Genomic DNA, 26,048 nt, shown 5'->3' with positions numbered 1-26,048 from the left:
TTAGCGGGGACTGACTGTGTGGGATGTACTTGCGACCGGAAACAATTTCGCCTGTATAATTGTATATTTTTAGCTCTATTGTATGTATTTCCGTATTTGAGTGCTCGCCGGTTGCACATGACCTCATTTTGCCGAGCGTGTGTGCCAGGAGGGCATATCCCCGACGGTTTCTGGGTCATGTAGGAAGGACCTCCCTATCGCCCACACTCACTTGGCGACAGTTCCAAATGCCGTCGTGGAAAGGGGTTAAAAACCGTTTGTATAGCACCTCGCTGTACTAGTGCATGTTTCACATGTATCCAATAATCTTTCAGAGTTTGTGTCATCCATAGTAACTGAGCACAACATGATCCTGCGGCAATGTATTTTGCTTCGTCGGTGGATAGGGATACCGAGTTTTTTCTTGGAGGACCAAGTCACAAGAGATCTACCAAGAAATTGACAAGTACCCGAAGTGGATTTTCTGTCAACCTTGTCTCCGGCATAGTTTGAGTCGGAATAGCCAATAAGTTTGAAAGAAGATCCTTTGGGATACTGATGCGGAGCATCCTGCTACCTCTTGAGCACTGCATTGGTTTTCCCTTGAAGAGGAAAGGGTGATGCAGTAAAGCAGCGTAAGTATTTCCCTCAGTTTTTGAGAACCAAGGTATCAATCCAGTAGGAGGCCACGCACGAGTCCCTCGCACCTACACAAACAAATAAAATCCTCGCAACCAACGCAATAAAGGGGTTGTCAATCCCTTCACGGTCACTTATGAAAGTGAGATCTGATAGATATGATAAGATAATATTTTTGGTCAATTCCTGTTCGTCCTCGAGTAGGTAAATGATAAAAACAGATCTTTTGATGTGGAATGCTACTTGGCATAATTTCAATGTAATTCTCTTAATTGTGGTATGAATATTCAGATCCGAAAGATTCAAGACAAAAGTTTAATATTGATATAAAAATAATAGTACTTCAAGCATACTAACTAAGCAATTATGTCTTCTCAAAATAACATGGCCAAAGAAAGTTATCCCTACAAAATCATATAGTCTGGCTATGCTCTATCTTCACCACACAAAGTATTTAAATCATGCACAACCCCGATGACAAGCCAAGCAATTGTTTCATACTTTTGATGTTCTCAAACTTTTTCAATCTTCATGCAATACATGAGCGTGATCCATGGACATAGCACTATATGTGGAATAGAATGGTGGTTGTGGAGAAGACAAAAAAAGAGGAGAAGATAGTCTCACATCAACTAGGCGTATCAACGGGCTATGGAGATGCCCATTAATAGATATCAATGTGAGTGAGTAGGGATTGCCATGCAACGGATGCACTAGAGCTATAAGTATATGAAAGCTCAACAAAAGGAACTAAGTGGGTGTGCATCCAACTCGCTTGCTCACGAAGACCTAGGGCATTTTGAGGAAGCCCATCATTGGAATATACAAGCCAAGTTCTATAATGAAAATTTCCCACTAGTATATGAAAGTGATATCATAGGAGACTCTCTAACATGAAGATCATGGTGCTACTTTGAAGCACGAGTGTGGTAAAAGGATAGTAACATTGTCCCTTCTCTCTTTTTCTCTCATCATTTTTTTGGGGCCTTTTCTCTTTTTTATGGCCTTTTTTTATTTAGTCCGGAGTCTCATCCCGACTTGTGGGGGAATCATAGTCTCCATCATCCTTTCCTCACTTGGGACAATGCTCTAAAAAATGATGATCATCACACTTTTATTTACTTACAACTCAACAATTACAACTCAATACTTAGAACACAATATGACTATATGTGAATGCCCCCGGCGGTGTACCGGGATATGCAATGAATCAAGAGTGACATGTATGAAAGAATTATGAACGGTGGCTTTGCCACGAATACAATGTCAACTACATGATCATGCAAAGCAATATGACAATGATGGAGCGTGACATAATAAACGGAACGGTGGAAAGTTGCATGGCAATATATCTCGGAATGGCTATGGAAATGCCATGGTAGGTAGGTATGGTGGCTGTTTTGAGGAAGGTATATGGTGGGTGTATGATACCGGCGAAAAGTGCGCGGTATTAGAGAGGCTAGCAATGGTGGAAGGAAGAAAAGTGCGTATAATCCATGGACTCAACATTAGTCATAAAGAACTCATATACTTATTGCAAAAATCTACAAGTTATCAAAGCAAAGTATTACGCGCATGCCCCTAGGGGGATAGATTGGTAGGAAATGACCATCGCTCGTCCCCGACCGCCACTCATAAGGAAGACAATCAATAAATAAATCATGCTCCGACTTCATCACATAACGGTTCACCATACGTGCATGCTACGGGAATCACAAACTTTAACACAAGTATTTCTCAAATTAAAAACTACTCAACTAGCATGACTCTAATATCACCATCTCCATATCTCAAAACAATTATCAAGTATCAAACTTCTCATAGTATTCAACACACTCATAAGAATTTTTTTACTAATCTTGAATGCCTATCATAATTAAAGCAAATGACCATGCTGTTTTGTAGGACTCTCAAAATAATCTAAGTGAAGCATGAGAGAACAATAGTTTCTATAAAACAAAACCACCACCGTGCTCTAAAAGATATAAGCGAAGCACTAGAGCAAAAACTATATAACTCAAAAGATATAAGCGAAGCACATAGAGTATTCTAACAATTTCCGAATCATGTGTGTCTCTCTCAAAAGGTGTGTACAGCAAGGATGATTGTGGCAAACTAAAAAACAAAGACTCAAATAATACAAGACGCTCCAAGCAAAACACATATCATGTGGTGAATAAAAATATAGCTCCAAGTAAAGTTACCGATGGAAGTACACGAAAGAGGGGATGCCTTCCGGGGCATCCCCAAGCTTTGGCTTTTAGGTGTCCTTAGATTATCTTGGGGTGCCATGGGAATCCCCAAGCTTAGGCTCTTTCCACTCCTTGTTCCATAATCCATCAAATCTTTTACCCAAAACTTGAAAACTTCACAACGCAAAACTTAACAGAAAATCTCGTGAGCTCCGTTAGCGAAAGAAAATAAAACACCACTTCAAGGTACTGTAATGAACTCATTCTTTATTTATATTGGTGTTAAACCTACTGTATTCCAACTTCTCTATGGTTTATAAACTATTTTACTAGCCATAGATTCATCAAAAATAAGCAAACAACACACGAAAAACAGAATCTGTCAAAAACAGAACAGTCTGTAGTAATTTGTAACTAACGCAAACTTCTGGAACTCAAAAACTTCAGCCAAAATAGGACGACCTAGACAATTTATTTATTGATCAGCAGCAATTGGAATTAATATTTTATCACATTCTGGTGATTCTTAACAATTATTTTCGTGAAAAGAAAGTTTCTATAATTTTTAGCAAGATCAAATAACTATCATCCAAGAAGATCCTATAGGTTAAACTTGGCACAGACACTAATTAAAACATAAAAACACATCTAACCAGAGGCTAGATCAAACATTTATTCCTAAACAGAAGCAAAAAGCAAAAAACTAAAAATAAAATTGGGTTGCCTCCCAACAAGCGCTATCGTTTAACGCCCCTAGCTAGGCATAATAGCAAGGATAGATCTAGGTATTGCCATCTTTGGTAGGCAATCCATAAGTGGCCCTCATAATAGATTCATAAGGTAATTTTATTTTCTTTCTAGGGAAGTTTTCCATGCCTTTCCTTAACGGAAATTGGAATCTAATATTCCCTTCCTTCATATCAATAATTGCACCAATTGTTCTAAGGAAAGGTCTACCAAGAATAATAGGACATGAAGGATTGCAATCTATATCAAGAAAAATTATGGGCACATAATTCCTATTTGCAACAATAAGCACATCATTAATTCTTTCCATAGGTTTCTTAATGGTGGAATCCGCAAGGTGCAGGTTTAAAGAGCAATCATCAAATTCGCGGAAACCTAACAAATCACACAAAGTTTTTGGAATCGTGGAAACACTAGCACCCAAATCACACAAAGCATAGCATTCATGATCTTTAATTTTAATTTTAATAGTAGGTTCCCACTCATCATAAAGTTTTCTAGGGATAGAAACTTCCAACTCAAGTTTTTCTTCATAAGATTGCATTAAAGCATCAACGATATGTTTGGTAAAAGCTTTATTTTGACTATAAGCATGTGGAGAATTTAGCACGGATTGCAACAAGGAAATACAATCTATCAAAGAGCAATTATCATAATTAAATTCCTTGAAATCCAAAATAGTGGGTTCATTAATATCTAGAGTTTTGATCTCTTCAACCCTGCTTTTACCAATTTTTGCATCAAGATCTAAAAATTCCGAATTTTTGGAACGCCTTCTAGGTAAAGGTGGATCATATTCAGTCCCATAATTATCAAGATTCATATTGCAAAACGAAGATTTAATAGGGGACACATCAATAACTTTTAGATCTTCATCTTTATTTTCATAGAAACTATAAGAACACGCTTTCACAAAACAATCTTTCTTAGCACGCATCCTAGCGGTTCTTTCTTTGCACTCATCAATGGAAATTCTCATGGCTTTGAGAGACTCATTGATATCATGCTTAGGAGGAATAGATCTAAGTTTCAAAGAATCGACATCAAGAGAAATTCTATCAACGTTCCTAGCCAATTCATCAACTTTAAGCAATTTTTCTTCAAGCAAAGCATTGAAATTCTTTTGCGAATTCATAAACTCCTTAACACTAGTCTCAAATTCAGAAGGCATCTTATTAAAATTTGCATAAGAACTGTTGTAGGAATTACCATAATTATTAGAGGAATTACTAGGATATGGCCTAGGATTAAAGTTTCCTTTATACGCGTTGTTACCAAAATTATTCCTACCAACAAAATTCACATCCATAGATCCATTATTATTCTCAATCAAGGTAGACAAAGGCATATAATTAGGATCAGAAGAAGCACTTTTATTAGCTAATAATTTCATAAGTTCATCCATCTTTCCACTCAAAACATTAATTTCTTCTATCGCATGCACTTTTTTATTAGTGGATCTTTCGGTGTGCCATTGAGAATAATTAACCATAATATTATCTAGGAGTTTAGTAGCTTCTCCTAAAGTGATTTCCATAAAAGTGCCTCTTGCGGCCGAATCTAAGAGATTTCTAGAAGCAAAATTCAATCCGGCATAAATTTTTTTGTATAATCATCCACAAATTCAAACCATGAGTAGGGCAATTACGTATCATTAATCTGATCCTCTCCCAAGCTTGTGCAACATGTTCATGATCAAGTTGCTTAAAATTCATAATATCGTTTCTAAGAGAGATGATCTTAGCGGGAGGAAAATACTTAGAGATAAAAGCATCTTTGCACTTATTCCAAGAATCAATACTATTTTTAGGCAAAGATGAAAACCAAGCTTTAGCACGATCTCTAAGCGAAAAAGGAAATAGCTTCAATTTAACAATATCATTGTGCACATCTTTCTTCTTTTGCATATCACACAAATCAACGAAGCTATTTAGATGGGTAGCGGCATCTACACTAGGAAGGCCGGCGAATTGATCTTTCATGACAAGATTCAACAAAGCAGCATTAATTTCACAAGATTCGGTATCGGTAAGAGGAGCAATCAGAGTGCTAAGGAAATCATTGTTGTTTGTATTGGTAAAGTCACACAATTTGGTATTACCTTGAGCCATCGTGACAAGCAAGCAGTCCAACACACGAGCAAACAAGAAGCAAGCGAAAAAAGAGGCGAACGGAAAAGAGAGGGCGAATAAAACGGCAAGGGTGAGGTGGGGGAGAGGGAAACGAGAGGCAAATGGAAAATAATGTAATGCGGGAGATAAGGGTTTGTGATGGGTACTTGGTATGTTGACTTTTGCGTAGACTCCCCGGCAACGGCGCCAGAAATCCTTCTTGCTACCTCTTGAGCACTGCGTTGGTTTCCCTTGAAGAGGAAAGGGTGATGCAGTAAAGCAACATAAGTATTTCCCTCAGTTTTTGAGAACCAAGGTATCAATCCAGTAGGAGGCCACGCACGAGTCCCTCGCACCTACACAAACAAATAAAATCCTCGCAACCAACGCAATAAAGGGGTTGTCAATCCCTTCACAATCACTTACGAAAGTGAGATCTGATAGATATGATAAGATAATATTTTTGGTATTTTTATGATAAAGATGCAAAGTAAAGAGAGCAAAATAAAAACGGCGCCAGAAATAGCTTGTTGTCGGGAGATTAAATATGATGGAAAATAGACCTGGTGGCCATAGGTTTCACTAGTGGCTTCTCTCGAGAGCATAAGTATTACGGTGGGTAAACAAATTACTGTTGAGCAATTGACAGAATTGAGCATAGTTATGAGAATATCTAGGTATGATCATGTATATAGGCATCACGTCCGCGACAAGTACACCGACTCCTGCCTGTATCTACTACTATTACTCCACACATCGACCGCTATCCAGCATGCACCTAGAGTATTAAGTTCAAAAGAACAGAGTGTGACGCCCGGGTATTTAAGCTACAGTAATTTCCTGCTAATGATGCTACATCACCTTGATTACTATTGCTAATCTCGCGTTAGTTCAAAACGATTTAAATTCAAATTGAATTGAAGGCAAACGGTAAAAGTTTTCAAACATTAAAACTAAAATGTTTGGGTTGTGCCAAATAATACATAGGTATTTATGGAGGAGGAGCCACACTTTTATATAATGTTTAAAGGCCCTAAAATAATTAAAACAGTAGCAAAAACAATTAATCAAATGCCTTTTACAATTAATAAATTACTAAACTATTTTATTTACTCACCAAACCTTTTTGTGGCATTGGGGTATTTTGGAACAATAATTTAGGTACTATTTGTATATTTTATAAAACAAAATTATATAGAAAATAAAATAGTAAAATAATAAAAAAAAGAAAATAAAGAAAAGAAAAGAAATTCAAAAGAAAAAGAAGAAAGGAGAAACCCCCCTGGACCGTGGCCCAACTGGGCCAACCCACCAGGCCCAGCCGGCCACCCACCCCTCCTTATCCCCTCACCCCCGTAACCCACTCCACCCACACCCCACTTTCTCCCCCCCCCCCGCGCGAAATATCTGCCCCCCTCTCCCCGATTGGATCGGGATCAGGGGAGGAGGTCGCTGCCCCCCGCGCCAGGACGCCGCCGCCGCCCGGAGCGCTCCCCCGCCGGCCTGCTTCTCCTCTCCGTCGTCGTCCCCGTCATCCACCTCACGCCCCGCTGCCCCGTTCCCTACCGGCCCCGTGAGCACGCGCCGATCCTCCTCCCTTCCTCCCCCGCGCCTCGTGCCCCCCTGCTGTCGTCCTACTGCCCGCCCGCCCATGCGGGGCCGCGCCTGCTGCTGCTCGCGGCTCCGGCCGGCCCATGCTGGCCTCCCCCACCTCGCCTGCGAGCGCGCCCGCTGTGGCCGCAGCCGGCCATCGCCGACCCCGCGCTGCACCGCCATGGCCTCGCGCGCCTCGGCCTTCCTCCCTCGTCGCGTCCCGCGCCTCGCTCCATCCCGCCTCTGCCGCTTTGCCGCGCGCGCTGCTGCTCCGCTGTGCCGCGCCACCCGCCTGACGTCGCCGCCGCCTCCGCCACTGCTTGCGACGGCGGCCGCGCCCCCAACTGCCCCGCCCTCTCCGCCCGGCGTGGCCCTCGTGCCCCGCTGCGGCAAACCCCCCCCCCCCCCCCCCCGCCATGGCCACGGCCCCGCCCTGCCCCGGGCAGGCTACGGGCGCCCGACGCCCATGCCTGTGGCCCTGGGCCACTGCCAGGTGGGGCCCCGCGCCCCTGAGCCACTGCCCCTAGGCCCGAACTCCCTGGCCCTATGACATGTGGGGCCCCACCCCCCTAGAGCGTTTGTTAAAAAAAGAGAATTAAAAAAACAAATAATAAAGATAAATTTAATTAATTAATTAATTAACTAAATTAATTAAGTTAATTAATCCTGTTTAAATTAATCTAATTAATTAGTTAATTTAATTAAACAGTAGTTAATTAGCTAACAGCCCCTGACAGGTGGGACCCACCTGTCAGGTTGACCAGGTCAACGGTCAACGTTGACTGCTGGCGTCATGCTGATGCATTAATTAAATTTCGAATTAAATTAATTTATTAAATTCTAAAAATGATTTAAATCTTTAAAATTTAATATAAAATAAACCGTAGCTCGGATGGAAAAACTTTGTACATGAAAGTTGCTCAGAACGACGAGACGAATCCGGATACGCAGCCCGTTCGTCCGCCACACATTCCTAACCTATCGAACTCGCAACTTTCCCCCTCCGGTCCGTCTGTCCAAAAATGCGAAACATCGGGAATACTTTCCCGGATGTTCCCCCCTTCGCCGGTACCACCTACTGCCGCGTTAGGGCACACCTAGCACCGCTCATTGTCATGTCACGCATCATCATGCTTGTGTTTGCATTGTATTTATTGTTTCTTCCCCCTCTTCTCTCCGGTAGACTACGAGACCGACGCTGCTGCTGCCCAGTTCGACTACGGAGTTGACGACCCCTCCTACTGGCCAGAGCAACCAGGCAAGCCCCCCCCCTTGATCACCAGATATCGCCTATTCTTCTCTATACTGCTTGCATTAGAGTAGTGTGGCATGTTACTGCTTTCCGTTAATCCTATCCTGATGCATAGCCTGTCATTGTTGCTACAGTTGTTACCCTTACCTGCTGTCCTACTGTTTAGTATAGGATGCTAGTGTTCCATCAGTGGCCCTACACTCTTGTCCGTCTGCCATGCTATACTACTGGGCCGTGATCACTTCGGTAGGTGATCAAGGGTATATACTATATACTTTATATACATGACACATGTGGTGACTAAAGTCGGGTCGGCTCGTTGAGTACCCGCAAGTGATTCTGATGAGGGGGCTGAAAGGACAGGTGGCTCCATCCCGGTAGAGGTGGGCCTGGGTTCCTGACGGCACCCGACTGTTACTTTGTGGCGGAGCGACAGGGCAGGTTGAGACCACCTAGGAGAGAGGTGGGCCTGGCCCTGGTCGGCGTTCGTGGATACTTAACATGCTTAACGAGATCTTGGTATTTGATCTGAGTCTGGCCATTTGGTCTATACGCACTAACCAACTACGCGGGAACAGTTATGGGCACTCGACGTCGTGGTATCAGCCGAAGCTCTTCTTGACGTCAGCGATGGAGCGGCGCGCGCCGGATTGGACTGGAACGCCTGCTAGGCTAGGTCTGCTTCCGGCCGCGTATGCAACGTGCAGGTGTGCAATGGGCGATGGGCCCAGACCCCTGCGCGCATAGGATTTAGACCGGCGTGTTGACCTCTCTGTTGAGCCTAGGTGGGGCTGCGACGTGTTGATCTTCCGCGGCCGGGCATGACCCAGAAAAGTGTGTCCGGCCAAATGGGATCGAGCGTGTTGGGTTATGTGGTGCACCCCTGCAGGGAAGTTTATCTATTCGAATAGCCGTGTCCCTCGGTAAAAGGACGACCCGGAGTTGTACCTCGACCTTATGACAACTAGAACTGGATACTTAATAAAACACACCCTTCCAAGTGCCAGATACAACCCGGTGATCGCTCTCTAACAGGGCGACGAGGAGGGGATCGCCGGGTAGGATTATGCTATACGATGCTACTTGGAGGACTTCAATCTACTCTCTTCTACATGCTGCAAGATGGAGGCTGCCAGAAGCGTAGTCTTCGACAGGATTAGCTATCCCCCTCTTATTCTGGCATTCTGCAGTTCAGTCCACCGATATGGCCCTTTACACATATACCCATGCATATGTAGTGTAGCTCCTTGCTTGCGAGTACTTTGGATGAGTACTCACGGTTGCTTTTCTCCCTCTTTTCCCCTTTTCCATTCTACCTGGTTGTCGCAACCAGATGCTGGAGTCCAGGAGCTAGAGATCCCGAGGATGATTCTACATGGAGTTCGGCTTCGAGGAGTAGTTAGGAGGTCCCAGGCAGGAGGCCTTGCCTTTTCGATCGTTGCTACTTTTGTGCTAGCCTTCTTAAGGCAAACTTGTTTAACTTATGTCTGTACTCAGATATTGTTGCTTCCGCTGACTCGTCTATGATCAAGCAATTGTATTCGAGCCCTCGAGGCCCCTGGCTTGTATTATGATGCTTGTATGACTTATTTATGTTGTAGAGTTGTGTTGTGATATCTTCCCGTGAGTCCCTGATCTTGATCGTACACAATTGCGTGCATGATTAGTGTACGGTCAAATCGGGGGCGTCACAAGTTGGTATCAGAGCCAACTGCCTGTAGGAATCCCCCTTTCCAACTCCTTGGCCGAAGTCGAGTCTAGTCATTGGAAAAGTTTTTACTAACATGGCTGTGTTTCTTACGGGCCCACGTCGCCATTGGGTGGTACTAGGATCTTTTACTCCTCGACCTTTACTCTGGGACTCTGATCTCTCTCCTATTCGGGTTAAATGAATTTTGCTAAATCTAACATTAGGATCTCGTTATCACTTTCACCCGGAGATCCCCTTATTACTGATGATTGTCTGCTGCACGTGAAGACCCTGAAGATACTCTCCGCTGATAACCCGAGAACTTGTGTTCATCGCTTTTGCAATTCCCTTTCATCGAGAAACTCCTATGGATAACCACGTATACTCGCCATTCATACAATGTTTCCCAGTTGATCTTGTTATTACAAGATACCCCGAAATTCTCTCTGTTGTTCCGAGAATCCTTTGAGCTTACTACCTTGCTGTTCTTTGTCACTTGAATACCCCTACGGATAATCCTCGCACTTACCGAGTATCCGCTCATCCCCAGTTGATTCAAGTATTTCACAAAAGTGTTCAAAATATCATTCGATCTTCCGAAAATCTTCAGGAGCCTTTTTGCTCTTGAAATTCTTGCTTACTTGCATTATGATTAATTTTAAGTCCCGTGATCTTATTGGCATCTCTTGTCATTATCATTTTGAGTCCGTTGACTCAATATGTTGCGAATTCTCGCAGTCCTCAATCAGATCCTAGAATTCTTCCTTCTGGCTCAAACGTCATTTTAAACATGAGCTGGTATCGACCAATCAAATTGCCATCGATTGTACCCCTAAGGCTATTTCTTATCCATCCTTAATCAGAGCGTTTGCTTCTGATCCCTTGATTTGGAAATCATAATTCCTTTGCATTTGAGCTTTGAGTTAGCCAGTTGTTTCTATAATCTGATCCCCTTGCATTCTTTCTTCCTCTAGTTGAGTATCGATGCTCACATCTGATCCCTTGTGGACCACCAAATCCTTTGTTAGATTATTATCCGACAGTGCCCTCATATTTAATCACCTTGTGAGTTCTTTCCGTGATACATAATGCCTTTAGTAAATTGTATCCTCTCGTTTTGACACCCATGCTCTACTATCGAGCTTGAGTTATTTACCCCTGAAGCTTGTGGTATATGTTTCCACGATGCCCCGATGGGTTGAACCTATGCCTTTCATAATATGTGTGAACTCGAAAGTTTTCATGAGTCATACTCTTCTGGTATTTTGCCAGATAAAATTTTTCAACACTGCAACTTCATCAAACGCGAGAAGTGAATGAAAGGTTATGCATTGAAGAAGTGGGAGTCGACCTTGAACTTTGCGTTCATGCCCATGGATACGATGTAGATCTTATCATTAAAGCTTTTCTTAAATTAATTATTCCCTTGGTATAAGTTCATCTTATATCTGGGATCTGGCCTTTTGCAATCGTGGTTCCGACCACGTTCTCCTTTAAACACCATTTCTCGTGCAAGTTTAAGCACTTGACTTCTGCAGAGCAAAACCCAATCTAACCTCTACTTTGATCTGTCGTCGAGTATTACCCCCTGGTATCTCGAGATTATCACGAGCAACATAACTTCTTATGAGTTCTTCATCAACTAATATTCTTGCCGATTCCATTTTTTCAACGGGTTCTGAGTTGTTAGGACCCCTCAAGGACACCGACAACTGAATCGAGTCCGCACTGCGATTCAACAACTCTTGGTAACCTTCATTACTTACGAGTTTGAACTCGATCACGTCATTCCTAGCCTACTCGGCTACATCATTATCGTGCTAATTTTAACTGTGCTACCCGGTCCTTAATCACGGAGCACAACCTTCGACGGTGAGCTAATCTTACGTCGATCTTCCTCATCATATCACTTCTCCTTGAACAGCAAACTTGATTTCGAGTTTGTGTCCTACCCGTGGTTCCAATAACCTTTCTCTTTCATCATTGCTTTGACTTGATGTCATCGTCGATCGGTTACATCTTCTTGAAAACCTCTCGACAAATTTGTCGTGATCATTGTCAACAATTTGACTTCTTCCAAGTTGTGTGTCGAAATTCAGGATGAGAAATACCATCCTTGCCCCTCGATGAATTGTGTTATCATCGACAACATTCTTGCCTCCCCCCCAACACAAACTTGTTCATATTTTGTGTTGTATCTTGATTTCCCTGCTATCCAACTTATGTTAAATTCTACCGCGGAGTATTACCATCTTTGATGTCAAGAATGTTGTGAGGATTGCTCCACCTCTTAAGAATTCTTTCTATAATGATACTTCTCACCATCACCATTCTTTCTTGGTCCTCGTGTTGATTCCAACCGGGGTACCACAAGTGGTTTGTGATGTGTAAATTCTAAACTTCTAGCAACCCTATTGCTTTGAAGTTATTGGTCTATAGTTTCATTCTACGTCTATGGCTTAATGAATCATCATTCGAACATTGATCGTGCTACCTAGCCCATATTTCGGGTGCACATTTCAACCAATGTTTAACTGTGTATGTTTTCCTCGAGCATACATCATTAAGTCATTCGATCTAGTTAGTGTTATCTCCTTGTTCACATAGTTGTGGAAATCCATCTTTTGGAAATCTCAATGGATTCTCGCTGAGTCAATCAGTCACCTCCTCACCTCTCCTTGATTTAATGATGAACCCTTGTTCGGAACTCGCTTCCATAGTTCATCTCCCGAGAATCTTCGATGTCGTTCCGACAATTTGTGTTGCACCTTTCTTCTCAGGCATCCTGAGTCTGAGTTATCCTGACACCAATCAGATCTGAATCTCGGTCAGATATGATGGTTGGAACATATTTCCAAGAGTTATAACATTGGTCTATTTATGACCCGGTAAGGTGATGTCATGCCTAGCACAACTGGCCGGAGGACCTATTGTTATAGTTCTTCCTTTCAGCAAGGTTATCCATTCTTCCATGAGGAAATTGTAAGACTTATTCTATAAGTTGTTCCTGATGGATCCTTTGTGAATCCAGGTTCTGATCTTTACCCAATGACCATGTCCATGCTATCTCGAAGCATGTCTGTGGTACTCCGATTTTCAATAAGAACATTTAAAGCACAATGCTAAATTTTCCTTATCAATTATCCAAACACCGTTGTATGGGTAATGTCAGGAAAGTTCTCTTCCCTTACCTAAATGGTTTTCTACCTTCTATCCTGTCATGGATATCATCTGCTTGTCCTTGGGAAGGATATACCCCTGAAACATGTGTTTAAACACATTTTCCTTTCCATTGTTCTGTTTAATCTGATGATCACATTTTCCTTTCCATTGTTTTGTTTAAACTTTCTGGTGATCTATATGATCTAAGCAGTAATGTTCTTCTGCTTATGTAAACACCTTGGTGTACAACCCTGTCAGTAAGACCCTGTTGCTTTTGTTGATAGCATTCCGGTAACCACCGATGGACGAGAACTTTGCCTATTGGTCCGCCTCGTTCAACGAGCAGGAAAATGGTTCTCTTCGTCCCTCGCCCTTGGTACCGATGTTGATGTCGACATAAATGACAGGCTATCCTCTGACATGCCTTGCTTACATGATCACGCAAGACGTCTCCGCCCTTCCTACTTTTAACCCACATGGTGGGCCCATAAACCACAGTTTCACAGGATCAAAACCTGACTCTCTTGTACAACCCTGTCTCTAATGGTTATTCCTCACGCTTGGCTTCGTATTTAATTCACGGGCCACCTTCCTAGTGCTCTATTCTGGTATCAAACGCAATACTTACTCTCGCTGCTCTGAACCCCTTTTCCTCTCTGGTTAAGACTTCGAGCAACTATCTACCCGTTTGAAACTTCTTATTGTACCATCTTACTTTACTCTCAGCATGTTTTATTCGTTCAACTCGAGAGATACTCATATGTTCATTCGTGGGATAACCCCCGGTGATTACCCCTGGTAGCGTTCTATCGTTGTCAAGCTGCCCCCTTTCCTATTCGTAAGTACGATGTAGCTCCTGAAGAAAGGATGCCAACATCGTCATGATGACCGAAGCAGAGAAATGAAGACACCCACGTAATGGATCGACCTCTTCGAGAAGAGCAACCAAGACCGAGATGACTCGTTAGAATTTCGTAACCAAATCCCTTCCCCGTCACTTCCCCTCTTAAATCTCGGGACGAGATTTCTTGTAGTGGAGGAGAATTGTGACGCCCGGGTATTTAAGCTACAGTAATTCCCTGCTAATGATGCCACATCACCTTGATTACTACTGCTAATCTCGCGTTAGTTCAAAAAGATTTAAATTCAAATTGAATTGAAGGCAAACGGTAAAAGTTTTCAAACATTAAAACTAAAATGTTTGGGTTGTGCCAAATAATACATAGGTATTTATGGTGGAGGAGCCACACTTTTATATAATGTTTAAAGGCCCTAAAATAATTAAAACAGTAGCAAAAACAATTAATCAAATGCCTTTTACAATTAATAAATTACTAAACTATTTTATTTACTCACCAAACCTTTTTGTGGCATTGGGGTATTTTGGAACAATAATTTAGGTACTATTTGTATATTTTATAAAACAAAATTATATAGAAAATAAAATAGTAAACTAATAAAACAAAAAAAAGAAAATAAATAAAAGAAAAGAAATTACAAAAGAAAAAGAAGAAAGGAGAAACCCCCTGGACCGTGGCCCAACTGGGCCAACCCACCAGGCCCAGCCGGCCACCCACCCCTCCTTATCCCCTCACCCCCGTAACCCACTCCACCGACACCCCACTTTCTCCCCCCCCCCCCGCGCGAAATATCTGCCCCCCTCTCCCCGATTGGATCGGGATCGGGGGAGGAGGTCGCTGCCCCCCCGCGCCAGGACGCCGCCGCCGCCCGGAGCGCTCCCCCGCCGGCCTGCTTCTCCTCTCCGCCGTCGTCCCCGTCATCCACCTCACGCCCCGCTGCCCCGTTCCCTACCGGCCCCGTGAGCACGCGCCGATCCTCCTCCCTTCCTCCCCCGCGCCTCGTGCCCCCCTGCTGTCGTCCTACCGCGCGCCCGCCCACGCGGGGCCGCGCCTGCTGCTGCTCGCGGCTCCGGCCGGCCCGTGCTGGCCTCCCCCACCTCGCCTGCGAGCGCGCCCGCTATGGCCGTAGCCGGCCATCGCCGACCCCGCGCTGCACCGCCATGGCCTCGCGCGCCCTGGTCTTCCTCCCTTGTCGCGTCCCGCGCCTTGCTCCGTCCCGCCTCTGCCGCTGTGCCGCGCCACCCGCCTGACGTCGCCGCCGCCTGCGCCACTGCTTGCGCTGGCGGCCGCGCCCCCAACTGCCCCACCCTCTCCGCCCGCCGTGGCCCTCGTGCCCCGCTGCAGCAACCCCCCCCCCCCCCCCCGTCGCCATGGCCACGGCCCCGCCCTGCCCCGGGCAGGCTACGGGCGGCCGACGCCCACGCCCGCGCCCACGCCCGCGCCGCGCCCGCCTGTGGCCCTGGGCCACTGCCAGGTAGGGCCCCGCGTGTAACACCCCGCATGTAACTTTCCATATTTGTAACTCCGACTCTTGCCATTTTCGGCTATGTGTTATGATATTCCCTCCGTGGTCGGGTTTTCTCTTTCGTTTTGCATTTTGTAATGTCATGCATTTCATATCATGTCATCATGTGCATTGCATTTACATACGTGTTCGTCTCATGCATCCGAGCATTTTCCCATTGTCCGTTTTGCAATCCGGCGCTCCTATCTCCTCCGGCGCATCCCTCTTGTTTTCTTTCGTGTGCGGGTGTCAAACTTTCTCGGAATGGACCGAGGCTTGTCAAGTGGCCTTAATATACCACCCGGAGACTACCGGTCTAGTTCCGTTCCAATTGGAGGTCGTTTGGTACTCCAACGGTTAACCGGGCATCCGCAAAGGCCATTTGAGCGTGCAGCAAAAACCCGCCTAAAAACCAGCCCAAAACCCACCAAACTCTCTTCCATGCTCTAGGTCATTCGATCATGATCGTGTGGGCGAAAACCGCACCTCATTTGGAGCCTCCTAGCTCCCTCTACCTATAAATATGTGAGCATCCCGAAATAACATTCGCAGTCCCCGAAACCCTAATTTTCCCCGCCGCCACCGGACGTGTCCGGCCCCCGCCGGACATCCCCGCCGCCGCGTCCAGCGAATCGGGCGCCGCCACGTGGCACCCGGCCACCTCCCTCCGCCGCGGCCCGTTCGGCCCACGGGAGGCCCGCTCGAGCCCGCGCTCGCCCGCGCCGCGCCGCCGCCGCCTTGCCTCCGCGCCCGCACCGCGCCTTCGCCGCCGCCCCGTCGCCGGCGCACTTCCCCGCCGTCGCCACCGGCGTAGCTCCGGCCGTCGCCGGCGCACTTCCCCGCCGTCGCCACCGGCGTAGCTCCGGCCGTCGCCGAGCTCGCCCCGCCGCCGTTCGCCGTCGCAGGCGCGCCACCGCCGCCTCGCCCTTCCCTGCCGCCGTGCGCCGCCGGCGCCGCCTCCCTCCACCGGCGCCGCCTCCCTCCGGCCGCGGCCTCCCTCTCCTCCTCCGTCGTCGGCCACGAGCGCCATCGAGCTCGAGCTCCTGTTCCCGATCTGGATCCAGTGCACTGTACGCGTTGACTTATTCCCGTGCCCGTTTTTTCCCAAGTCCTTAAGATTCTACAGCATATGCTCATGTTCGATTGTGCATAACTCCTTGCATGTAGCTCCGATTCATGCGTTTAATATGTCAAATTGTTCGCCTCGTGATGCTCTATATTTTGTTCAATTGCAGCATGTTCATTAGAGGTCATCTTGATACCCAAATCGCTGTTGCAAGAGGGCTAGTTGCTGTTATCTGCTGGTTCTTAACAGAACTTGAAGATTTGTCATTTTTGTATCTTTAAATCTGTGCATCTTATGGGCATGAGCTCTACATGTGTTTTGTTGTATGCCATGTCATCGTTCCAAAGGTCTATGCCATGTATTTTTTTGATCTCTGTGGTGACTAGCACAAGCATGCAAAGTAGGCTCCGTAATGTTTCTGATTTCAGGGACTTGGTGATTTCTCCAAGTCTTTGTCTGCTGTTATTTTGTTGCCATGTAAACTTGATGCTACAGAGAGATCCATGCATATTTTGGAGATGTTCAGTAAGTATATTTTGTAGTTATAGTTGTAATTGATCCATTCCTGCCCTTGTTTGCAATTATGGAGAACCATAGCATGACTCAATCTTGCTCTACTTTTGCTATAAAATATTTCTGGCAGATTCTTAACACGATATTCATTTTTGCCAAGCTTATTGTAGTTGATCCATACATGCTATGCTTGTGTTATTGACATGGATAGCTTCATAAACATGCCATCTTGCTGTAGGTGTGCTTGGTTTGTCATGCATTGCTCTGTAGTGAGTGCATCAAGCTCACCAACAGGCCCTCATATTATTGTTTCTGCCATGCTTACATGCTTGCCATCATATCTCGTGTTCCTTTTTGGCTTATGGTCAGTAAGGGACTTTTGTCATATGCATTTAGTAGAACACTGCCATGCCTTGTTTTGCTATGTTAAGTTCCTGTAGCATGTTGATTTCGTGCTCTGAACATTGCTACCTGATGCTGTTTTCTGCCATGTCCAGTTTTTCACCAAGTCTGTGATCCTGTTATCTTTTGCACTTTTGCCATGCTTGTTTGAGCTTGATATGTTGTGATCTAGCCATAGCTCAGTGTTCATCTTTTGTCAAGCATCTCCTGTAGATTACTGTCATATGCTTTGTTGCTATGTTGGAGTGCTGTAGCATTGTTGTTTGTTGCTTTTTAAGTGCTATTATGCTGTTAATCGCAGATTCGCGTCATTCTTGTTTTGCTTGCCATTTGCAAACCGTGCGTCCATTTCCGGTGATCCTTATATCGATTTCGACCGAAATCATCTCATCTTTCCAGTGGCATGCTTGGTTTGCCAAGTTACTGCCATGTTCATCATTTTCCTTCCGGAGCACGCATATGCATCGCATATCATATCTTGCATATCATACATGTTTTGCATCATGTTGCTTGTGCATTTCTCGTGGTTGATTGTGGTTCCGTTTATTTGTGTTCTTGTCATGGGTAGAGCCGGGAGACGAGTTCATGAACGAGGAACCTGTCGAGTACGCTTACGAGGATCAAGCTTTCGACAACTCTGAGAACCTTGCAGGCAAGATGACCACCCCTCGAAATCACTTCTATCTTTGCTTTGCTAGTTGTTCGCTCTATTGCCATGCTATGCTGCCTATCACTTGCTATATCATGTCTCCCATTTTGCCATGTCAGCCTCTAACCATCCTTTCCTAGCAAACCGTTGTTTGGCTAAGTTACCGCTTTTGCTCAGCCCTTCTTATAGCGTTGCTAGTTGCAGGTGAAGTTGAAGTTTGTTCCATGTTGGAACATGGATATGTTGGGATATCACAATATATCTTATTTAATTAATGCATCTATATATTTTGGTAAAGGGTGGAAGGCTCGGCCTTATGCCTGGTGTTTTGTTCCACTCTTGCCGCCCTAGTTACTGATATACCGGGATTATGTTCCTTGAGTTTGCGTTCCTTACGCGGTCGGGTGATTTATGGGACCCCCTTGACAGTTCGCCTTGAATAAAACTCCTCCAGCAAGGCCCAACTTTGGTTTTACCATTTGCCGCCTAAGCCTTTTCCCCCGGGTTTTCGCGAGCCCGAGGGTCATCTTTATTTTAACCCCCCCGGGCCAGTGCTCCTTCGAGTGTTGGTCCGAACCGAGCAGCCTGCGGGGCCACCTCGGGGAAACTCGAGGTCTGGTTTTACTCGTAGCTTGACTTATCCGGTGTGCCCTGAGAACGAGATATGTGCAGCTCCTATCGGGATTTGTCGGCACATTCGGGCGGCTTTGCTGGTCTTGTTTTACCATTGTCGAAATGTCTTGTAAACCGGGATTCCGAGACTGATCGGGTCTTTCCGGGAGAAGGTTTATCCTTCGTTGACCGTGAGAGCTTATGATGGGCTAAGTTGGGACACCCCTGCAGGGTATTATCTTTCGAAAGCCGTGCCCGCGGTTATGAGGCAGATGGGAATTTGTTAATGTCCGGTTGTAGAGAACTTGTCACTTGACCCAATTAAAATACATCAACTGCGTGTGTAGCCGTGATGGTCTCTTCTCGGCGGAGTCCGGGAAGTGAACACGGTCTGTGTTATGTATGACGTAAGTAGGAGTTCAGGATCACTTCTTGGTCATTGCTAGATGACGACCGTTCCGTTGCTTCTCTTCTCGCTCTCATTTGCGCAAGTTAGCCACCATATATGCTTATTGCCGCTGCAGCTCCACCTCATTACACCATCCTTTCCTATAAGCTTAAATAGTCTTGATCTCGCGGGTGTGAGATTGCTGAGTCCTCGTGACTCACAGATTCTACCAAAACAGTTGCAGGTGCCGACGATGCCAGTGCAGATGATGGGGTCGATCTCAAGTGGGAGTTCGACGAGGAACGTGGTCGTTACTATGTGTCTTTTCCTGATGATCAGTAGTGGAGCCCAGTTGGGACGATCGGGGATCTAGCATTTGGGGTTATCTTATTTTCATCTGGATTTTGACCGTAGTCGGTCTATATGTTTGTATTTTGGATGATGTATGAATTATATTTATGTATTGTGTGAAGTGGCGATTGTAAGCCAACTCTTTATCCCATTCTTGTTCATTACATGGGATTGTGTGAAGATGACCCTTCTTGCGACAAAACCACTATGCGGTTATGCCTCTAAGTCGTGCCTCGACACGTGGGAGATATAGCCGCATCGTGGGCGTTACAAGTTGGTAATCAGAGCCATCCCCGACTTAGGAGCCCCCTGCTTGATCGAATCGCTGGCGTTGTTGAGTCTAGAACAAAAATGTTTTGAGTCTTAGGATTATATATATCGGAGAGTAGGATTCTTTTTACTCCTCAGTCCCTTCGTCGCTCTGGTGAGGTCTCCTGACGTAGAAGTTTTGACTATTCTCTCCTCAAATTTCACTAAAAAAAATTTAGGATCACGCGGGTATCTTGGAATCGTTCCGATGGTTTTGTGACGAGAACATTGTTCTTGGTGCCTCCTGACATTTAGGGGTTGTGGCAGTGTCCCGGGGAGTTGAGCTCCGAGGTGTTGTCGTCACAATTTTATCGTTGCAGTTCTGGAATACCTGAGTTTCGCCGACATCGAAATCTCTTTTATGCAGTTGTTGGTGAGATCACCTCGACGCCACCCAGTACTGGGGCGGGAGTTCGGGAGTATTGCCATAACTTGTATAACGGATGTTTTTCGAAGGTTGAGGTAAACGATTTCCGAAGGTTTCTTGGTTATGTGTTGACGGATGGATACAGCTGGATCTAGGGATTGCTAGTTTGGGTGATATATTTTGTGTCCCCTGTATCCCCAACACCAGATTGCATAACCAGAAAGTTTCGGGAGTTTATAAGTGGGAATTCAAGTAGCCTTAGGATATCTTTCCGACAGACGCATGATATGAGATTGGGGTTCGACGTCTAGTGGTCCGCCTGTACACGGTTGGTTTTACAGTGGTCTCGTAGTGTCTTAAAGAGTCCTTGGCTATGCCGACTCGGGGACGCTTCGTATGTCATGTGCACAGCCTTGTACATGATGGTGCTGTACGATTGAGCCCGTGTGGGCCCCACCACGAAAACTTCGGACGAAACCTCTATCATATGTTTGTTCCGGCTTATTCTGCAAGCCAATACTTTGTTTTGTTTTGAATTGTGGTATTCGAGTTGCTTCGAAGTCATATGTTGATTCCATATCTTTTTCAAGTGGCTTCTCAACTTATGGAAGTGTGATGATTTACTACGGAATTCATTCGTTCATCTTCGTTCGAATGTTTATTGTGAAGACTATATGTTGCAATTTCTATCCGTTGATTCTACTTATCTATTTGTCTATCAAGATGCTAACGGATGTCACCCTCTTCAGGATGGCTCCGCCAACGCGTCAGAATCCGGATCGCAATGAAGGGAGTCAAGCGAACCCTCCGCCACCACCTCCACCTCCGGAGGCATGGCAAGCTATCATGGCAGCCACCAACGCCAATGCTCAGATGATTCTGCAACTCTTGCAAGAACGTACTCAAGGGCAAGGCAATCAAGGCAATCAAGGTCAAGGCAACAATCAGTTTCACTTCGCTACACTCAACCAGTTTCTCGCAAATCAGCCCAAGTCTTTCAGCTACTGTGCCGAGGCCACGGATGCCGATGATTGGCTCGTGGACATCAACAAGCATTTTGAATGTAGCAATGTCAGGCCTGAGGACTATGTCAAGTTCGCTTCTTTCCAGCTCAAGGACCAAGCTGCTGATTGGTATCAACAATACAAAGATTCCAGAGGAGGTCGTGTGATCACTTGGACTGACTTCTGTCGGGACTTCAAAGCGCACCACATTCCACAAAGTGTTGTTGAGAGCAAGCGTGAGGAGTTCCGCAATCTCAAGCAAGGCAACATGTCTGTGTATCAATACAACATCCAGTTTCAGAAACTTGCTCGCTTCGCTAAACAAGACGTTCCTGATGAAAAGAGCATGATCTATCACTTCAGAGGTGGCCTTAAAGAGGATCTGCAGTTAGCTCTCGTTCTTGTTGAGCCTACTCAGTTTGATCAATTCTACAATATGGCACTGAAGCAAGAGGCTGCTCAGCTCAAGTGTGAGGCTTCTAAGAAGAGAGTCAGGGACGCAGTTCAGTCTTCTTCTTCCTCACTTGTGGCAGCTAAGCAACAGAAGTTCTGGTTGCCTCCTCCTCCTCCTCCTCCGTTTCGTCAGCCTTACCAGCAGAAGAACAAAGGTGGCCATGGTTCTTCCAACTCTTCCAACTCTGGCTATCAGAACAAGTCTCAGAATCAAGCTCCAAAGTCCAATGCTCCTTATCACCGTCCACTCTCAAAGGTGACTTGCAACAAGTGTCAGCAGAAAGGTCACTATGCTAACAAGTGATTCAACCAAAGGCGCCTGCCTCCTCCTCCTCCTGTCAGATCTTCCAGCAATGCAGTGGTCAAGCATAATCCAAAGTCTGCAAAGGTGAACATGATGAGTGCAGCTCAAACGGAGGAATCTACTGATGTGATAATGGGTAATCTTCCTGTTAATGATATTCCTGCAAAAGTCTTATTTGATACTGGTGCATCGCTTTGTTTCATGTCAAGACCGTGTTTTGCCAAGCATGAATTCACTTGTTCTCATCTGAGTAGACCCATGGATGTCGTTTCTCCGGGTAAACGTTTGAGTTCTAGTATGATGGTTCCGGATGTTTCCATCAAGATGGGCGACTATGAATTTCTGTCTTCTCCAATTGTTCTTGGTGACTCGGATATTGATTTAATTCTCGGGATGGACTGGCTTTCTAAGCACAAGGCTCAACTTGATTGTGCTGCCAGGGAAATTCAATTGACACACTCTTCTGAGGATGTGATTATTTATGCCGCTCATGATGAAACCATTCGGTTTTTCTCTCTCAATGAGAAGGGCGAATTGAATGCCATCTCTCAAATTCCAGTCGTTTGTGAGTATCAAGATGTCTTTCCAGAAGAGCTTCCGGGTATGCCTCCTCACCGGCCAGTTGAGTTCATTATCGAACTAGAGCCTGGCACCGAACCCGTTTGCAAGCGTCCATACAAGCTTGGACCCAACGAGCTGAAGGAATTGAAGAAACAGCTCGATGAACAAGAGTGTCTGGGTTTGATCAGACCGAGTTCATCTCCATGGGGTTGTGGTGTTCTTTTTGTAAAGAAGAAGGATGGCACAGACCGACTTTGTGTCGACTACCGTCCATTGAACAAGAAGACTATCAAGAACAAGTATCCACTTCCCAACATCAACGAGCTATTTGAGCAACTCAAAGGTGCTAAAGTTTTCTCCAAGCTTGACCTTCATATGGGTTATCATCAGATTCGCATTCGTGAAGAAGATATTCCCAAGACAGCATTCAGAACAAGCTTTGGTTCTTATGAATATACTGTCGTGTCTTTCGGCCTTGTCAATGCTCCTCCAGTGTTCTCTCGGATGATGAATTTCATCTTCAACCCCTATACCAATGATTTCGTTCTGGTGTATCTCGATGATATCTTGGTCTTCTCCAAGAATAAGAAGGACCATGCCAAACATTTGCGATTGGTGCTCGACAAGCTCAGAGAGTATCAATTCTATGCGAAGTTCTCCAAATGTGAGTTTTGGCTTGATGAAGTTCTTTTCCTTGGTCACATCATCTCTGCCAAGGGCATCGTATTAACCCCGAGAAGGTGTCCGCAATTGTGAATTGGGAACCTCCTCAGAATGTCAAGCAGTCCGCAGTTTTCTTGGTTTTGCAAGCTATTGCCGAAGATTCGTTGAGAATTTCTCCAAGATTGCAAAGCCTCTTTCCAACCTCCTCCAGAAGCATGTGAAGTATGTCTGGTCTCCTGAGTGTGACGTTGCGTTCAACACTCTCAAAGAGAAACTCGTGACAGCTCATGTCTTGACTCCTCCTGATGAATCCAAGCCATATGAAGTTTTCTGTGATGCTTCTCTCCAAGGTCTCGGTGCTGTGTTAATGCAAGAGAAGAAAGTTGTGGCCTATACCTCTCGTCAGTTGAAGCCCAACAAGAAGAACTACCCCACTCACGATCTTGAGTTGGCGGCAGTTGTCCATGCATTAATAACGTGGAGACATCTCTTGTTGGGAAGACAAGTGGACATTTTCTCCGATCACAAGAGTCTCAAGTACATCTTCACTCAGCCCAACCTCAACCTCAGGCAGACTCGATGGGTCGAAATGATTCAAGAGTACAATCCGAGTATCGAATATACTCCAGGCAAAGCAAATGTCATTGCAGATGCTTTAAGCAGGAAGGCTTATTGCAACAGCTTAATCCTCAAGCCTTTCCAACCGGATCTTTGTGAAGCTTTCTGCAAGCTGAATCTCCAAGTTGTTCCTCAAGGCTTTCTTGCCAACCTCATAGTATCTCCTACTTTGGAAGATCAAATTCGTGAGGCACAACTCCTTGATGACATGGTGAAGAAGGTGAAACGTGGTATCGACAAGGGTCTTTCCAAATACAAGTGCTATCGCATTGATGACAGAGACACTTTATTCTTCGAGGACGGGATTGTGGTTCCTAAAGGTGATATAAGGAAAGTCATAATGAACGAGGCGCACAATTCTCTCCTTTCCATTCATCCTAGAAGTACGAAGATGTATCATGACCTCAAGCAGTCGTATTGGTGGACCCGAATGAAGCGAGAAATCGCTCAATTCGTGAATGAATGTGATGTCTGCCGAAGGGTGAAAGCAGAACACCAACGACCAGCTGGTCTCCTCCAACCTCTTGCTATCCCAGAGTGGAAGTTTGATCATATCGAAATGGACTTCGTGACTGGTTTTCCCAAGTCCAAGCGCGGAAATGATGCTATCTTTGTTGTCATTGACAAGCTTTCTAAAGTGGCTCATTTCCTTCCAATCAAAGAATCCATCACAGCAGCTCAGTTGGCAGAGCTATACACCTCCAGAATTGTCTCCTTGCACGGCATTCCGCAATTGATTTCTTCAGATCGTGGAAGCATCTTCACCTCTAAGTTCTGGGACTCCTTTCAGAAGGCCATGGGCACAAACATTCGCTTCAGCACAGCTTTCCATCCTCAAACTAGTGGCCAAGTCGAGCGAGTCAATCAAATTCTCGAAGATATGCTCAGGGCTTGTGTCATTTCCTTTGGCATGAAATGGGAAGATTGTCTTCCATATGCTGAATTCTCCTACAACAACAGCTTCCAAGCAAGTTCGGGCAAGGCCCCGTTCGAGATTCTCTATGGCAGAAAGTGTCGTACTCCTCTCAATTGGTCAGAGACTGGTGAACGCCAACTTCTTGGCAATGACTTAATCACTGAATCTGAAGAAATGTGTAAAGTCATCCGTGATAATCTCAAAGCCGCGCAATCGCGCCAGAAGAGTTACTATCATAGTAAGCATCGTGATTTGGCTTTCGAGATCGGAGACCATGTCTACCTCCGCGTCTCTCCAATGAAAGGCACTCGTCGCTTCGGTATCAAAGGGAAGCTTGCCCCTAGATACGTGGGTCCTTTCAAGATTATTGGCAAAAGAGGCGACCTCGCCTATCAACTTGAGCTTCCTTCCAACTTCGTGAATGTGCACGATGTATTCCACGTGTCACAGCTCCGCAAGTGCTTCAAGACGCCTGAGCGCACTATCAACTTCGAAGAGATTGACCTCCAAGAAGATTTGTCTTATCATGAGCACCCCGTTGCTATTCTTGAAGAAACTGAGCGCAAGACTCGCAACAAGTCAATCAAATTCCTAAAAGTGAAGTGGTCGCACCATTCCGACCGGGAAGCCACCTGGGAACGCGAGGACCATCTCCGTTCTGAATATCCGGAGTTCTTTCAGTCCTAGATCTCGGGACGAGATCCTCTCGTAGTGGTGGAGTGTTGTAACACCCCGCATATAACTTTCCATATTTGTAACTCCGACTCTTGCCATTTTCGGCTATGTGTTATGATATTCCCTCCGTGGTCGGGTTTTGTCTTTCGTTTTGCATTTTGTCATGTCATGCATTTCATATCATGTCATCATGTGCATTGCATTTACATACGTGTTCGTCTCATGCATCCGAGCATTTCCCCCGTTGTCCGTTTTGCAATCCGGCGCTCCTATCTCCTCCGGCGCATCCCTCTTGTTTTCTTTCGTGTGCGGGTGTCAAACTTTCTCGGAATGGACCGAGGCTTGTCAAGTCACCTCACCAGTCCATAAATGGATCGCTGGAGCTTGCACACTTTGTTAGCACCTTTAGGATCGACAAAACCTTCTGGTTGCATCACATACAACTCTTCTTTAAGAAATCCATTAAGG

The sequence above is a fragment of the Triticum aestivum genome, chromosome 3D, assembly GCF_018294505.1.
Source record: "Triticum aestivum cultivar Chinese Spring chromosome 3D, IWGSC CS RefSeq v2.1, whole genome shotgun sequence".
Classification (NCBI taxonomy): Eukaryota; Viridiplantae; Streptophyta; class Magnoliopsida; order Poales; family Poaceae; genus Triticum; species Triticum aestivum.
The sequence above is the reverse complement of the archived record's forward strand: the minus strand, read 5'-3'. Positions refer to the sequence as shown.